Source organism: Dendrobates tinctorius, unplaced genomic scaffold (genome assembly GCF_039654945.1).
Source record: "Dendrobates tinctorius isolate UK_male_01 unplaced genomic scaffold, ASM3965494v1 ptg000102l, whole genome shotgun sequence".
Taxonomy (NCBI): Eukaryota; Metazoa; Chordata; class Amphibia; order Anura; family Dendrobatidae; genus Dendrobates; species Dendrobates tinctorius.
This window is the reverse complement of record NW_027361770.1, coordinates 19,134,675-19,153,428: the sequence shown is the minus strand read 5'-3', so window position 1 is coordinate 19,153,428 and position 18,754 is coordinate 19,134,675. Positions and strand designations below refer to the sequence as shown.

At 40.3% G+C, this 18,754-nt stretch overlaps 1 non-coding gene and 3 pseudogenes across 1 annotated transcript; all 4 read left to right on the top strand.

Moving 5' to 3' along the window:
* Positions 1–4,674: 4,674 nt before the first annotated feature.
* On the top strand, positions 4,675–4,855 carry LOC141099832 (U2 spliceosomal RNA; annotated as a pseudogene).
* A 2,184-nt stretch (positions 4,856–7,039) lies between these two features.
* Positions 7,040–7,199, top strand: LOC141099828 (U2 spliceosomal RNA; annotated as a pseudogene).
* A 7,877-nt stretch (positions 7,200–15,076) lies between these two features.
* On the top strand, positions 15,077–15,255 carry LOC141099827 (U2 spliceosomal RNA; annotated as a pseudogene).
* Positions 15,256–18,564: 3,309 nt separating this feature from the next.
* Positions 18,565–18,754, top strand: LOC141099838 (U2 spliceosomal RNA). The gene has a single exon (XR_012234546.1). It is a non-coding gene; the product is annotated as a U2 spliceosomal RNA (small nuclear RNA).

Here is an 18,754-nt window from a genome sequence, read left to right as displayed (position 1 = left end):
TCAGATATGTGGACGATGTGTTCATAATTTGGGAATGTACAAAGGAAATTTTTGAGGAGTTTGTCACCTATCTTAATGAAGTGAACCAAATGAATATGGCTTTTACATACAAGTTTGGAGGTATGAGATTAGAATTTCTTGATGTACTATTGGAAATTAAAGATGACAGCATTTGTACATCAGTGTACAGGAAACCGTTAGCAACTAATTCTATATTACGATATGATAGCTTTCACCCTCCACACACAGTTAATTCGTTACCATATAGCCAGTTTTTGAGAGTACAGCATTTGAATAATACCAAAGAGGGTTTTGAAAAACAATCTAGTGAATTATATGATAGATTAAAACAACGGGGATACCCAAATAGGTTGTTGGATACTACACTCAAAAAAGTTGAATCTCAAATTGAGGAGAAAAATGTTAGTATAATGTCACAACAACATAGACAGAATAAGAAAGAAAAAAGATTTACTTTTGTTTTCGTTATGGTCCGATGGATCGGCAAATAAAATCAGCAATTAGAAAAAACTGGCATATTTTAGAACAGGATAGGGACCTGGGTGACATAGTATCTAGAGGACCTCTCATTTTGTGCAAACGCAGCACTAGGCAAAGGGATATCTTGGTACAGAATACACTCATGACAAAACGAGATACGTGGCTTAGTAGAGGAACCCCTAAGGGAAATTATAGGTGTGGACATTGTCAATACTGTAAGTACCATTGTACTGACCGGATACTACAAATAGGGGCGATTACACACATAGTGATGGATTTGATCACATGCAAAACGGATCATGTCGTGTATGTGATCTTTTGCACATGCCATTTTTTCTATATAGGTAAAACTATACGCCCTCTGTACGTTAGATTTCGGGATCATTTTAAATCAATAAAAACAGGAAAAGCAGTCCCACATCTAATTAGCCATGTTAGGAACGTTCATGGAATGGACCCTGGAGTTCTTTCCTTTGTGGGAATTGAAAAGGTAGTGTTACCCCCTCAAGGGGGGAACCTCAATAAAATTTTGTTGAGACGAGAATCTAAATGGATTCTGAACACACAAGCGATTGGTCCATTAGGTTTCAATGACAGGGTCGATATGGCAATTTTTTTATAGTGACCCCTTTTTGTATAATGATCTTTTAGATACAACGTCATTGGAGTGTTCATTTTCTAAGACATTAGATAAATAGTTGTATGTTCTATTAGTGTGTTTTTTATAGCGATCTTGTTGGTATTCACAGACGTAATGGAAATAATACTAGAGATGTATACACATATAGCAGTGTTCTCTACACATTTTGGAAGCGTTCCTTAATAATAGTTCGATAGATGTTGAATACACAACTTTTAGTCCAGAATTAGTATAGTAAATTCGTTATTGAACAAGCTTTAATGAGAGTCTAAGATTATGTTTACTCGTATTTAGTAGTTCAGATCTAATTGGTGTCATGTTAATGAACTGGTAGTGTGGATAGACAAATATTCCAGCAGAAACGACCACACATACAAGTATAAGTCGAATGAATATATTTTCTCTCTCTTGTAGTAGGTAATTTTCGATGAAAATACTTTCTGAAAAAATAAAGAAGTTGGAATAATATTTCCTTTTTTCACATGACAAAATTAGTCCTGTGTAAAAAAAGCATATATATAGTAAAAAACAGATAGACAGGGAGTAGCACACGGTTATCAATCTCCCCAGATAAAGTAGAACATGTATAGTTCTTTTATTTTTAATTTGTTTTATGCATCTTCACATGGTTTTAATTTCACTTGTCACTTAGATAACAGCTGTGGTAGGAGGAGAGACAGCAAGATGTGATTAGTATATGAATCCGTCATTTCCTCCTTCTCGTCGACCCGTAGAAGTGCTTTAACAGTGCGAAACGGCAGTTGTCAGCCTATCCGCACACTTTTTTGTCACGATCCCGACTTGACATGTATTTCATGTGTCAATAAAGCAGCAAAAACTTATCCCGATGAGTGCGACCCTTTTCTTCTTTATGGAATATATGTATATATGTATTTGTGTATATTTATATGAATTAAATAAAAAAGAAACAATTTATCTGGCGCATTAATTGAATGTTCGGCGGACGTTCACCTGTCTGAGAGTATTCTAGTGGCTTGAAGCAGCTATGTGCGCTGCCTGCCTGCAGTAGATAGAATGTGTTCCATTTATGGAACACTGTGATAGAATGTATTCTATTCATGGAACACTGTGATAGAATGTATTCTATTCATGGAACACTTTGACACATCACAATGAGCCAATGGAACAACTGGATCATGTGTCGCAATGGGCCAATGGAACAATTGGATCACGTGTCACAATGGGCCAATGGAACAATTGGATCACGTGTCACAATGGGCAACCCAGATTATTTAACAGCTGCGTGGCAGAAGCCAGCTTCAGTCTGCTGAGGGAGCCTCAGCAGACAGTTGGAGGTTGGGAGTGGGGGGGAACCACGCTCCTTCTTATCAGTTTAATATCTGATACATCCCCTATCTGGGGACCATATATTAAATGGATTTTTAGAACAGGGAGATGGAAAAAGAGCTTGCTCTATTCACTCTATGTATCGCCCCATCATAGCAGTATCTTTGGGGATGGTGCACTATCTCTAAACCCGTTTCCACAAACAGACTGAATTGAATTGAAACCAAAGCAAGTTGTCTTTTCAAAGCAATATTTGAATACTTTTTTCAAATTTGGTTGCTCTACGTTAGTGTTTTCTTGGTCCACGTTGCACTTTTCAAATTTCTTTCGCTTGATTTAACTTGATCAACTCTGCTATATCAAGTATTATTCACCTCTATATGGAAGGCATTCCATTGTATTCAATCTGTAATTTAAATAATGATCTATCTCGGCCTTTGCTGCTTTGTAGGTACAGGTATGATAAGCTGCAGTAATGTATTTTGTTTGGATAGATAGATTTCTGCACAACCACCTGCTACAAAGCCTGCAACCCCTTCCCCTCATTAGTTCCCTCCTTAATTCAAGTATCCCATGTGTAGTTAAGTTATTCAATTTCTAACACCTTCCTGACTCAATGGTGGCTATTTTGAAACATTGTCACCCTCTTGTGGCCTGCTAACTTTTAAATTTTGAAATATACTTTCAAATTTTGAAGATATGTATATATATATATATATATATACTGTATATACTGTATATGTATTTGTGTATATTTATATGAATTCAATAAAAATGAAACAATTTATCTGGCGTGTTAATTGAATGACCGGCCGACGTTCACCTGTCTGAGAGTATTCTAGTGGATTGTAGCAGCTATGTGCGATGCCTGCCTGCAGTAGATAGAATGTGTTCCATTCATGGAACACTGTGATAGAATGTATTCTATTCATGGAACACTTTTCGCGTCACAATGGGCCAATGGAAAAAATGGATCACGTGTCACAATGGGCCAATGGAACAATTGGATCACGTGTCACAATGGGTGAAAGGAACAATTGGATCATGTGTCACAATGGGCAGCCCAGAGTATTTAACAGTTGCGCGGCAGCTGCCAGCTTCAGTCTGCTGAGGAAGCTTCAGCAGACAGTTGGGGGGGTGGGGGGTGGTGGTGGGGGGAACCACGCTCGCTCTTTTCAGTTTAATATCTCTTACGTCCCCTATCTGGGGACCATATATTAAATGGATTTTTAGAACAGGGAGATGGAAAAAGAGTTTTCTCTATTCACTCCATGTATCGCCCCATCATTGCAGTATCTTAGGGGATGGTGCGCTCTCTATAAACCGGTTTCCAAAAACAGACTGAATTGAATTGAAACCAAAGCAAGTTGTCTTTTCAAAGCAATATTTGAATGCTTTTTTCAACTTTGGTTGCTCTGCATTAGTTTTTTCTTGGTCAACATTGCACATTTCAAATTCCTTTGGCTTGATTTATCTTGAGCAACTCTGCTACATCAAGTGTTATTCAACTCTATATGGAAGGCATTGTATTGCTTTCAATCTGTAATTTAAATAATGATCTATCTTGGCCTTTGCTGCTTGGTAAGCACAGGTGTGTTAAGCTGCAGTAATGTATTTCGCTTTGAATAGATACATTTCTGCACACCTACCTTCTAGAAGGCCTGAAACCCCTTGCCATCATTACTTCCCGACTTAATTCAAGTATCCCTTGTGTAGTTAAGTTATTCAATTTCTAACACAATCCTGACTCAATGATGGCTATTTTGAAACATTGTCACCCTCTTGTGACCTGCCAACTTTTACATTTTGAAATTCACTTTCACATTTTGAATATATATTATATATATATATATATATATATATATATATGTATCTGTGTATATTTATATGAATTCAATAAAAAAGAAACAATTTATCTGGCGTGTTGATTGAATATTCGACCAACGTTCAAATGTCTGAGAGTATTCTAGTTGCTTGTAGCAGCTATGTGCGCTGCCTGCCTGCAGTAGAAATAATGTGTTCCATTCATGGAACACTGTGATAGAATGTATTCTATTCATGGAACACTTTGACGCGCCACAACAGGCCAATGGAACAATTGAATCACGTGTCACAATGGGCCAATGGAACAATTGGATCACGTGTCAAAATGGGCAGCCTACTGTAGAGTATTTAACAGCCGCGCGGCAGCAGCCAGGTTCAGTCTGCTGAGGGAGCCTCAGCAGACAGTTGGGGGGGTGGGGGGGAAACACGCTGGTTCTTTTCAGTTTGATGTTTGATACGTCCTCTATCTGGGGACCATATATTAAATGGATTTTTAGAACAGGTAGATGGAAAAAGAGCTTGCTCTATTCACTCCTTGTATCGCCCCGTCATTGCAGTATCTTAGAGGATGGTGCGCTCTCTCTAAACCGGTTTCCAAAAACAGACTGAATTGAATTGAAACCAAGGAAAGTTGTCTTTTCACAGCAATATTTGAATGCTTTTTTCAACTTTGGTTGCTCTGCATTAGTTTTTTCTTGGTCCACGTTGCACATTTCAAATTCCATTGTCTTGATTTTACTTGACCAACTCTGCTACATCAAGTATTATTCACCTCTATATGGAAGGCACTGTATTGTCTTCAATCTGTAATTTAAATAATGATCTATCTCTGCCTTTGCTGCTTGGTAGGTACAGGTGTGTTAAGCTGCAGTAATGTGTTTAGCTTTGGATAGATACATTTCTGCACAACCACCTGTTACAAGGCCTGCAACCCCTTCCTCTAATTAGTTCCCTCCTTCATTCAAGTTTTCCATGTGTAGTTAAGTTATTCAATTTCTAACACCTTCCTAACTCAGTGATGGGTATTGATATTTTGAAACATTGTCACCCTCTTGTGGCCTGCTAACTTTTAAATTTTGAAATTTACTTTCAAATTTTGAAGATATATACACTCACTGGCCACTTTATTAGGTACACCATGCTAGTAACGGGTTGGACCCCCTTTTGCCTTCAGAACTGCCTCAATTCTTCGTGGCAGAGATTCAACAAGGTGCTGGAAGCATTCCTCAGAGATTTTGGACCATATTGACATGATGGCATCACACAGTTGGCGCAGATTTGTCGGCTGCACATCCCTGATGCGAATCTCCCGTTCCACCACATCCCAAAGATGCTCTATTGGATTGAGATCTGGTGACTGAGGAGGCCATTTGAGTACAGTGAACTCATTGTCATGTTCAAGAAACCAATCTGAGATGATTCGAGCTTTATGACATGGCGAATATCCTGCTGAAAGTAGCCATCAGATGTTGGGTACATTGTGGTCATAAAGGGATGGACATGGTCAGCAACAATACTCAGGTAGGCTGTGGCGTTGCAACGATGCTCAATTGGTACCAAGGGGCCCAAAGAGTGCCAAGAAAAAATTCCCCACACCATGACACCACCACCACCAGCCTGAACCGTTGATACAAGGCAGGATGGATCCATGCTTTCATGTTGTTTACGCCAAATTCTGACCCTACCATCCGAATGTCGCAGCAGAAATCGAGACTCATCAGACCAGGCAACGTTTTTCCAATCTTCTACTGTCCAATTTCGATGAGCTTGTGCAAATTGTAGCCTCAGTTTCCTGTTCTTAGCTGAGAGGAGTGGTACCCAGTGTGGTCTTCTGCTGCTGTAGCCCATCTGCCTCAAAGTTCGACGCACTGTGCGTTCAGAGATGCTCTTCTGCCTACCTTGGTTGTAACGGGTGGCAATTTGAGTCACTGTTGCCCTTCTATCAGCTCGAACCAGTCTGCCCATTCTCCTCTGACCTCTGGCATCAACAAGGCATTTCCGGCCACAGAACTGCCGCTCACTGGATTTTTTTTCTTTTTCGGACCATTCTCTGTAAACCCTAGAGATGGTTGTGCGTGAAAATCCCAGTAGATCAGCAGTTTCTGAAATACTCAGACCAGCCCTTCTGGCACCAACAATCATGCCACGTTCAAAGGCACTCAAATCACCTTTCTTCCCCATACTGATGCTCGGTTTGAACTGCAGGAGATTGTCTTGACCATGTCTACATGCCTAAATGCACTGAGTTGCCGCCATGTGATTGGCTGATTAGAAATTAAGTCTTAACACACAGTTGGACAGGTGTACCTAATAAAGTGGCCAGTGAGTGTATATATATATATATACATACGTATTTGTGTATATTTATATGAATTCAATAAAAATGAAACAATTTATCTGGCGTGTTAATTGAATGTTCGGCCGACGTTCACCTGTCTGATAGTATTCTAGTGGCTTGTAGCAGCTATGTGCGATGCTTGCCTGCAGTAGATAGAATGTGTTCCATTCATGGAACACTTTGATAGAACGTATTTTATTCATGGAACGCTTTTACGCGTCACAATGGGCCAATGGAAAAAAATGGATCATGTGTCACAATGGGCCAATGGAACATTTGGATCACGTGTCACAATGGGCGAATGGAACAATTGGATCACGTGTCACAATGGGCAGCCCAGAGTATTTAACAGTTGTGCGGCATCTGCCAGCTTCAGTCTTCTGAGGGAGCTTCAGCAGACAGTTGGGGGGGTGGGGGGTGGTGGTGGAAACCATGCTCGCTCTTTTCAGTTTAATATCTGATACGTCCCCTATCTGGGGACCATATATTAAATGGATTTTTAGAACAGGGAGATGGAAAAAGAGCTTGCTCTATTCACTCCATGTATCGCCCCATCTTTGCAGTATCTTAGGGGATGGTGCGCTCTCTCTAAACCGGTTTCCAAAAACAGACTGAATTTAATTGAAGCCAAAGCAAGTTGTCTTTTCAAAGCAATATTTGAATGCTTTTTTCAACTTTGCTTGCTCTGCATTAGTTTTTTCTTGGTCAACATTGCACATTTCAAATTCCTTTGGCTTGATTTAACTTGAGCAACTCTGCTACATCAAGTATTATTCAACTCTATATGGAAGGCATTGTATTATTTTCAATCTGTTATTTAATAATGATCTATCTTGGCCTTTGCTGCTTGGTAGGTACAGGTGTGTTAAGCTGCAGTAATGTGTTTAGCTTTGAATAGATACATTTCTGCACCCCCACCTGCTAGAAGGCCTGAAATCACTTGCCCTCATTACTTCCCGACTTAATTCAAGTATCCCATGTGTAGTTAAGTTATTCAATTTCTAACACAATCCTGACTCAATGATATCTATTTTGAAACTTTGTCAACCTCTTATGACATGACAACTTTTAAATTTTGAAATTTACTTTCAAATTTTGAATATATATACAGTATATGTATTTGTGTATATTTAAATGAATTCAATAAAAAAGAAACAATTAAACAATTTATCTGGTGTGTTAATTGAATGCGCGGCCTATGTTCACCTGTCTGAGAGTAGTCTAGTGGATTGTAGCAGCTATGTGTGCTGCCTGCCTGCAGTAAAGAGAATGTATTCCATTCATGGAACACTGTGATAGAATGTATTCTATTCATGGAACAATTTGACGCGTCACAATGTGACAATGGAACAATTAGATCACGTGTCACAATGGGCCAATGTGTATTTTGTGTATTGTTTATTTTTATATGAATTAAAAAAAATGAAACAATTTATCTGGCGTGTTAATTGAATGTTCGGCCTACGTTCACCTGTCTGAGAGTAATCTAGTGGCTTGTAGCAGCTATGTGCGCTGCCTGCCTGCAGTAGAAAGAATGTGTTCCATTCATGGAATACTGTGATAGAATTTATTCTATTCATGGAACACTTTGATGCGTTACAATGGGCCAATGGAAAAATTGGATCACATGTCACAATGGGCCAATGGAACAATTGGATCACATGTCACAATGGACAGCCCAGAGTATTTAACAGCTGCGCAGCAGCAGCCAGCTTCAGTCTGCTGAGGGAGCCTCAGCAGACAGTTGGGGGGGTGGGGGGGAATCACCCTCGTTCTTTTCAGTTTAATATCTGATACGTCCCCTATCTTTGGACCATACACTAAATGGATTTTTAGTACTGGGAGATGGAAAAAGAGCTTGTTCTATTCACACTTGTATCGCCCGGTCATTGCAGTATCTTAGAGGATGGTGCGCTCTCTCTAAGCCGGTTTCCAAAAACAGACTGAATTGAATTGAAACCAAAGCAAGTTGTCTTTTCAAAGCAATATTTGAATGCTTTTTTCAACTTTGGTTGCTCTGCATTAGTTTTTTCTTGGTCCACGTTGCACATTTCAAATTCCTTTGGCTTGATTTAACTTGATCAACTCTGCTACATCAAGTATTATTCACCTCTACATGGAAGGCATTGTATTGTATTCAATCTGTAATTTAACCCCTTCCTGACATGAGACGTACTATCCCGTCCACGGTACCCGGGCCCGTATGACCGGGGACGGGATAGTACGTCTACCGCGATCAGCGGCGCCCACGTGGTGAGCGCCGCTGATCGCGGCCGGGTGTCAGCTGATTATCACAGCTGACACCCGGCACAATGTGTCAGGGGCGGTCACGGATCGCCCCCGACACGTTAACCCCTTGCACACCGCGATCAAACATGATCGCGGTGTACCGGGGGTTAAAGGGAAGCATCGGCAGGGAGGGGGCTCCCTCCGTGCTTCCCTGAGCCCCCCACGGCAGCGCAATGTGCAGCGCTGCTGCGGGGGGCTCCTTTCCTCCAGGCCCCCGAATCCAAGATGGCGACGGGGGCCTTCGGGGGCCTGGGGAAGCTGGCTTCCTCAGTGCCTGCAAAGCGCAGGCATGAGGAAGCCTTGTGCACTGCCTGTGACAGATTGCTGATCTGTCACAGTGATCTGTGATGTGACAGATCAGCGATCTGTCACAGGACAGTGATGTCCCACCTGGGACTATGTAATAAAGTAAAAAAAAATTAAAAAAAAGTGTAAAAATAAATTAAAAAAAATCGCCAAATAAATTAGTAAAAAAAAAAAAAAATATTCCCCAATAAATTCATTTTTTGAAAATAATAAAAAAAAAAAACAATAAAAGTACACATATTAGGTATCGCCGCGTCCGTAACGACCTGCCCTATAAAACTGTCCCAATAGTTAACCCCTTTAGCGAACCCCTTAAAAAACAAAAATAAAAAACGAAGCAAAAAATAATGATTTATTATCATACCGCCAAACAAAAAGTGCAATAACGCGCGATCAAAAAGACGCATATAAATATCCATGGTACCGCTGAAAACGTCATCTTGTCCCGCAAAAAACAAGCCGCCATACAGCATCATCAGTGAAAAAATAAAAAAGTTATAACTCGCAGAATAAAGCGATGCAAAAATAATTATTTTTTATATAAAATAGTTTTCATTGCATAAAACCGACAAAAAAATAAAAAAACGACCTAAATGAGGTATCGCTGTAACCGTACTGACCCAAAGAATAAAACCGCTTTATCAATTTTACCGCACGCGGAACGGTGTAAACGCACCCCCCCCAAAAGAAATTCATGAAACGCTGGTTTTTGTTCATTCTGCGTCACAAAAATCGGAATAAAAAGCGATCAAAAAATTTCACGTGCTCGAAAATGGTACCAATAAAAACGTCAACTCGTCCCGCAAAAAATAAGACCTCACATGACTCGGTGGGTCAAAATACGGAAAAATTATAGCTCTCAATATGTGGTGATGCAAAACTATTTTTACAATAAAAAGCGTCTTTTAGCGTGCGACAGCCGCCAAACATAAAAACCGCCATAAATAGTAAATCAAACCCCCCGTTATCACCCCCTTAGTTAGGGAAAAATAATAAAATAAAAAAAATGTATTTATTTCCATTTTTCCATTAGGGTTAGGGCTAGGGTTAGGGCTAGGGGTGTGTTGGGGTAGGGTTAGGGTAGGGTTAGGGTTAGGGCTAGGGCTAGGGTTAGGGCTAGCGTTAGGGCTAGGGTTAGGGCTAGGGCTAGGGTTAGGGCTAGGGTTAGGGCTAGGGTTAGGGCTAGGGTTAGGGGCGTGTTGGGGTTCGGGTTGGAGTTAGAATTGGGGGTTTCCACTGTTTGGGCACATCAGGGGCTCTCCAAATGCAACATGGCGTCTGATCTCAATTCCAGCCAATTCTGAGTTGAAAAAGTCAAATGGTGCTCCTTCCCTTCCAAGCTCTGCTATGCGCCCAAACAGTGTTTTACCCCCACATGTAGGGTATCAGCCTACTCAGGACAAATTGCAAAACAATTTTTGGGGTCCAATTTCTCCTGTTACCCTTAGGAAAATAAAAAATTGGGGGCAAAAATATAATTTTTGTGGAAAAAAATGATTTTTTTATTTTCACGTCCGAGCGTTATAAACTTCTGTGAAGCACTTGGGGGTTCAAAGTGCTCACCACACATCTAGAAAAGTTCCGTGGGGGGTCTAGTGTCCAAAATGGGGTCACTTGTGGGGAGTTTCAATAGTTTAGGTACATCAGGGGCTCTCCAAACGCACATGACACCCGCAGACCATTCCATCAAAGTCTGCATTCCAAAACGTCACTGCTTCCCTTCCGAGCCCCGACGTGTGTCCATACAGTAGTTTTCTCCCACATATGGGAAATCAGCGTACTCAGGACAAATTGGACAACAACTTTTGGGGTCCAATTTCTCCTGGTACCCTTGGGAAAATAAAAAAATGGTGACTAAAAGATCATGTTTGTGGAAAAAATACGAATTTTTTATTTTCACGCCCGGGCGTTGTAAACTTCTGTGAAGCACTGGGGGGGTCAAAGTGCTCACCACACATCTAGATAAGTTCCTTGGGGGGTCTAGTTTACAAAATGGTGTCATTTGTGGGGGGTTTCCACTGTTTAGGTACATTAGGGGCTCTCCAAAGGCAACATGACACCCGCAGACCATTCCATCAAAGTCTGCATTCCAAAACGTCACTACTTCCCTTCCGAGCCCCGACGTGTGCCCATACAGTAGTTTTCTCCCACATATGGGGTATCAGCATACTCAGGACAAATTGGACAACAACTTTTGGGGTCCAATTTCTCCTGGTACCCTTGGGAAAATAAAAAAATGGTGACTAAAAGATCATGTTTGTGGAAAAAATACGAATTTTTTATTTTCACGCCCGGGCGTTGTAAACTTCTGTGAAGCACTGGGGGGGTCAAAGTGCTCACCACACATCTAGATAAGTTCCTTGTGGGGTCTAGTTTACAAAATGGTGTCATTTGTGGGGGGTTTCCACTGTTTAGGTACATTAGGGGCTCTCCAAAGGCAACATGACACCCGCAGACCATTCCATCAAAGTCTGCATTCCAAAACGTCACTACTTCCCTTCCGAGCCCCGACGTGTGCCCATACAGTAGTTTTCTCCCACATATGGGGTATCAGCATACTCAGGACAAATTGGACAACAACTTTTGGGGTCCAATTTCTCCTGGTACCCTTGGGAAAATAAAAAAATGGTGACTAAAAGATCATGTTTGTGGAAAAAATACGAATTTTTTATTTTCACGCCCGGGCGTTGTAAACTTCTGTGAAGCACTGGGGGGGTCAAAATGCTCACCACACATCTAGATAAGTTCCTTAGGGGGTCTAGTTTCCAAAATGGTGTCATTTGTGGGGGGTTTCCACTGTTTTGGTACATCAGGGGTTTTCCAAACGCGACATGGTGTCCGATCTCAATTCCAGCCAAAAACGTCAAGTGGCGCTGCTTCCCTTCCGAGCTCTGCCATGCGCCCAAATAGTGGTTTACCCCCACATGTGGGGTATCAGCGTACTCAGGAAAAATTGCACAATAACTTTTAGGGTCCTGTTACCCTTGGGAAAATAAGAATTGAGGGTGAAAAGATCATTTTTGTGGAAAAAAATATGATTTTTTAATTGTATGGCTTTATGTTATAAACTTCTGTGAAGCCCATGGGGGTTCAAAGTTCTCACCACACATCTAGATAAGTTCCTTAGGGGGTCTATTTTCCAAAATGGTGTCATTTGTGGGGGGTTTCCACTGTTTTGGTACATCAGGGGTTTTCCAAACGCGACATGGTGTCCAATCTCAATTCCAGCCAAAAACGTCAAATGGCGCTGCTTCCCTTCCGAGCTCTGCCATGCGCCCAAATAGTGGTTTACCCCCACATGTGGGGTATCAGCGTACTCAGGACAAATTGCACAATAACTTTTAGGGTCCTGTTACCCTTGGGAAAATAAAAATTGGGGTGAAAAGATCATTTTTGTGGAAAAAATATGATTTTTTAATTGTACCGCTGTACGTTATAAACTTCTGTAAAGCCCTTGTGGGTTCAAAGTTCTCACCACATATCTAGATAAGTTCCTTGGGGGGTCTAGTTTCCAAAATGGGGTCACTTGTAGGGGGTTTCCACTGTTTAGGTACATCAGGGACTCTCCAAACGTGACATGGCGTCCAATCTGAATTCCAGCCAATTTTGCATTGAAAAAGTCAAACTGCGCTCCTTCCATTCTGAGCTCTGCCATGCGCCGAAACAGTCGTTCCCCCCCACATATCAGGTATCTGCGTACTCAGGACAAATTGCACAATAACTTTTGCAGTTCAATTTCTCCTGTTACCCTTGGTAAAATAAAAAAAATTGAACCTGAAGTATTTTTTTATGAAAAAAAGTTAGATGTTCATTTTTTTTTAAATATTCAAAAAATTTCATGTGACGCACCTAAAGGGTTAATAAACTTCTTGAATGTGGTTTTGAGCACCTTAAGGGGTGCAGTTTTTAGAATGGTGTCACTTTTGGGTATTTTCTATCATATAGACCCCTCAAAGTGGCTTCAAATGTGATGTGGTCCTAAAAATAAAATGGTGTTGTAAAAATGAGAAATCGCTGGTCAACTTTTAACCCTTATAACTTCCTAACAAAAAAAAATTTTGGTTCCAAAATTGTGCTGATGTAAAGTAATCATGTGGGAAATGTTAGTTATCAAGTTTTTTGTGTGCCGTATCTCTGTGATTTAAGGGCATAAAAATTCAAAGTTGGAAAATTGCGAAATGTTCAAAATTTTCGCCAAATTTCCGTTTTTCTCACAAATAAACGCAAGTTATTTGAATGCAATTTTACCACTAACATGAAGTACAATATGTCACGAGAAAACAATGTCAGAATCACCGGGATCCATGGAAGCGTTCGAGAGTTATGACCTCATAAAGGTACAGTGGTCAGAATTGTAAAAATTGGCCCGGTCATGAACGTGCAAACCACCCTTGGGGGTGAAGGGGTTAAAGTAATGATCTATCTCGGACTTTGCTGCTTGGTAGGTACAGGTGTGATAAGCTGCAGTAAAGTGTTTCGCTTTGGATAGATACATTTCTGCACACCCACTTGCTACAAGGCCTGCAGCCCCTTGACCTCATTACTTCCCGCCTTAATTCAAGATTGAGAGTCCTCAGTAGTTGATACCTTTTAATGGCTAACTGAAAAGATGGTAACACATTGCAAGCTTTCAAGACTACTCAGGTATCTTCATCAGGCATAGACTAATACAAAATCTGAAGTCACATATTTATGCACAATACAGCCTAGAAAAAATGCAATAGATAAGACAAGTGACGTGAAGCAGAACTATCAATATGGGAGAGGGAGAAACATAAATATAAACATTGGACCAGTTCATAGAAAAGGAGTCCGGATGTTTTATTTTCCTCTGATTGGGGTCTCCTAATGTGTTGTGATGCCTGGAATGAATGTGTCGCATGGATTTATGACTTTTTACATCAATTAAGGAATTTCCTTTTAAAACCGTGTGGGGGCATCTCAACACATTAGGAGACCCCAATCAGAGGAAAATAAAACATCCAGACTCCTTATCTATGAACTGGTCCAATGTTTATATTTATGTTTCTCCCTCTCCCATATTGATAGTTCTGCTTCACGTCACTTGTCTTATCTATTGCATTTTTTCTAGGCTGTATTGTGCATAAATATGTGACACTTCAGATTTTGTATTAGTCTATGCCTGATGAAGATACCTGAGTAGTCTCGAAAGCTTGCAATGTGTTACCATCTTTTCAGTTAGCCATTAAAAGGTATCAACTACTGAGGACTCTCAATCCTGAATATTTTTCTATCTACTGGCTAACACGGTACAAAGATATATATCTTTCCCGCCTTAATTCAAGTATCCCATGTGTAGTTAAGTTATTCAGTTTCTAACACATTCCTGACTAAATGATGGCTGTTTTGAAACATTGTCACCCTCTTGTGGCCTGCCAACTTTTAAATTTTGAAATTTTCTTTCAAATTTTGAATATATATATATATATATATATATATATATATATACATATATATATATGTGTGTGTGTGTGTGTATTTGAGTATATTAATATGAATTTAGTAGAAAAGAATCAATTTAACTGGCGTGTTAATTGAATTTTCGGCCTACGTTCACCTGCCTGAGGGTAATTTATTGGCTTGTAGCAGCTATGTGCGCTTCCTGCCTGCAGTAGATAGAATGTATTCTATTCATGGAACACTTTGATGCGTTACAATGGGCCAATGGAACAATTGGATCACGTATCACAATGGGCCAATGGAACAATTGGATCACGTGTCACAATGGGCCAATGGAACAATTGGATCACGTGTCACAACGGGCAGCCCAGAGTATTTAAAGGCACTGCACGGCAGCAGCCAGCTGCGCGGCAGCAGCCAGCTTTAGTCTGCTGAGGGAGCCTCAGCAGACAGTTAGGGGGTGGGGGGAAACACGTTCGTTCTTATCAGTTTAATATCTGATACGGCCCCTCTCTAGGGACCATATATTAAATAGATTTTTAAAACAAGGAGATGGAAAAAGAGCTTGCTCTATTCACTCCATGTATCACCCCATCATTGCAGTATCTTCGGGGATGGTGCGCTCTCTCATAACCGGTTTCCAAAAACAAACTGAATTGAATTGAAACCAAAGCAAGTTGTCTTTTCAAAGCAATATTTGAATGCTTTTTTCAACTTTAGTTACTCTGCATTAGTTTTTTCTTGGTTCACGTTGCACATTTCAAATTCATTTGGCTTGATTTAACTTGACCAACTCTGCTACATCAAGTATTATTCACCTCTACATGGAAGGCATTGTATTGTATTCAATCTGTAAGTTAAATAATGATCTATCTCGTCCTTTGCTGCTTGGTAGGTACAGGTGTGATGAGCTGCAGTAATGTGTTTAGCTTTGGATAGATACATTTCTGCACACCCACCTGCTACAAGGCCTGCAACCCCTTCCCCTCATTAGTTCCCTTCTTAATTCAAGTAGAATCATAGAATCGTAGAGTTGGAAGGGACCTCCTGGGCCATCTGGTCCAACCCCCTGCTCAAAGCAGGATTCGCTAAATCATCCCAGTCAGATGTCTGTCCAGCCTCTGTTTGAAGACTTCCATTGAAGGAGAACTCACCACTTCTCGTGGCAGCCTGTTCCACTCATTGATCACTCTAACTGTCAAAAAGTTTTTTCTAATATCTAATGTGTCTCCTCCCATTCAGTTTCATCCCATTGCTTCTAGTCTTTCCTTGTGCAAATGAGAATAAAGTTGATCCTTCTACAATGTGACAGCCCTTTAGATATTTGTAGACAGCTATTAAGTCTCCTCTCAGTCTTCTCTTTTGCAAACTAAACATTCCTAAATCCTGCAACCTTTCCTCATAAGACAGGGTTTGCAGACCGGTCACCATTCTGGTCGCTCTTTTCTGAACTTGCTCCAGTTTGTTGATGTCTTTTTTAAAATGTGGTGCCCAAAACTGGACACAATATTCCAGATGAGGTCTGACCAAAGAGGAGTAGAGGGAAATAATGACTTCACGTGATCTAGACTGTATGCTTCTGTTAATACATCCTAGAATTGCACTTGCCTTTTTTGCTGCTGCATCACACTGTTGACTCATATTCAGTCTGTGATCTATTAGTATACCCAAGTCTTTTTCACAAAAAAAAAGTGCTGTCACTTAGCCCTATTCCTGCCATTCTATATATGCTTTTTTCATTTTTATTGCCCAGATGTAGTTCTTTGCATTTCTCCCTGTTAAAAACCATTCTGTTAGTTGCTGCCCACTTCTCCAGTTTATTTAAATCTTTTTGAATCCTCTCTCTCTCTTCTCTAGTATTAGCTATCCCTCCTAGCTTTGTGTCATCAGCAAATTTAATCAGTTTACCCTCAATTCCTTCATCTAAATCGTTGATAAAGATGTTGAACAATACAGGGCCCAGGACAGAGCCCTGTGGTACCCCACTTGAGACATTCTTCCAACTGGATGTGCAGCCATTTATGACCACTCTTTGGGTCCGATCACTAAGCCAGTTATGAATCCACCTAACAGTTGCCTTGTCCATTCCATACTTAGTCATTTTTTCAATAAGGATTGTATGAGAGACTTTGTCAAATGCTTTGCTGAAGTCAAGATATACTATATCTACAGCATTTCCTTGATCCACCCAATCAGTGATACCGTCATAGAAGGAAATTAAGTTAGTCTGACATGACTTATTAGTTACAAACCCATGTTGACTCTGTTTAATCACTTCATTCTTATCCAGGTATTGACATACATGTTGTTTAATAATTTGTTCAAAGATCTTTCCTGGTATAGAAGTCAGACTCACCGGCCTATAGTTGCCTGGGTCCACCTTCTTCCCCTTTTTGAAGATAGGAACAACATTTGCTCTTCTCCAGTCTTCTGGTACTTCTCCTGTTCTCCAAGAATTTTCAAAGATTATGGAGAGGGGTTCAAAAATTTCTTCTGCTATCTCCTTCAGTACTCTGGGGTGTAATTCATCTGGACCTGGAGACTTGAATTCATTTAGGTTAGCTAAGTGTTTCCTCACTATCTTTCTGCTTATAGATATCCTGGATTCTTCTATTCCCTTAATAGGACAATGAATAACAGTTGATGTTACATTTCCTTTCTGAGAGAAAACAGATGCAAAATAGGAATTTAAAAGTTCAGCCTTCTCAACATCCTGTCTTACCATTTCATCATTTTCATCCTGTAAAAATCCTATAGCATCTTTGACTTTTCTTTTACTTTTGACATATCCCCAAAATCCTTTATTATTGCTTTTGACATCTCTTGCAAGCCTCAATTCATTTTCAGCTTTAGCTAATCTGATTTGTGCCCTGCAGGTTCTGCAGACAGCATTATATTCTTCTTTAGATATGCCTCCCTCTTTCCATTTTATAAACATTTTTTTCTTCCTTTTTAGCATGTGCTTAAGTTCTGTGTTCATCCATCCTGGTTTCCTTAAATGCTTCCTATTCTTCCCTCTTTTCGGAATTGTTAACAACTGTGCTTTGAGAATTTCATTTTTCAAGATTTCCCATCCTTCCTGGACATTTTTGTCTTTAAGGATATCCAGCCATTGGATCCCTCCAATTCTCTTTCTGAATCCCTTAAAATCTGCCTTTCTGAAATCTAACCTTGACGTCTGAGTCTTCACAGGTCTTCCGCCTCTAGTTATCCAAAATTCTAAAATAGCATGGTCGCTACCTCCTAGGGTCCCAGCCACTATTACCTCCTCAACCATTTCCTCCCTGTTTATAAGGATTAGATCCAAGGTAGCAGTTCCCCTTGTTTTCTCCCCTACCTTTTGGAAGATAAAGTTGTCAGCAAGAGAAGTATTCCATGTGTAGTTAAGTTATTCAATTTATAACACCTTCCTGACTCAATGATGGTTATTGCTATTTTGAAACATTGTCACCCTCTTGTGGCCTGCTAACTTTTAAATTTTGAAATTTACTTTCAAATTTTAAAGATATATATATATACGGTATATATATATATATATATATATATATATATGTATTTGTGTATATTTATATGAATTCAATAAAAATTAAACAATTTATCTGGCATGTTAATTGAATGTTCGGCCTACGTTCAACTGTCTGAGAGTATTCTAGTGGATTGTAGCAGCTATGTGCGCTGCCTGCCTGCAGTAGATAGAATGTGTTCCATTCATGGAACACTGTAATAGAATGTATTCTATTCATGGAACACTTTTACGCGTCACAATGGGCCAATGGAAAAAATGGATCACGTGTCAGAATGGGCCAATGAAACATTTGGATCACTTGTCACAATGGGCGAATGGAACAATTGGATCACGTGTCACAATGGGCAGCCCAGAGTATTTAACAGTTGTGTGGCAGCTGCCAGCTTCAGTCTGCTGAGGGAGCTTCAGCAGACAGTTGGGGGGGTGGGGGGTGGTGGTGGGAACCACGCTCGCTCTTTTCAGTTTAATATCTGATACGTCCCCTATCTGGGGACCATATGTTAAATGGATTTTTAGAACAGGGAGATGGAAAAAGAGCTTGCTCTTTTCACTCCATGTATCGCCCCATCATTGCAGTATCTTAGGGAATGGTGCGCTCTCT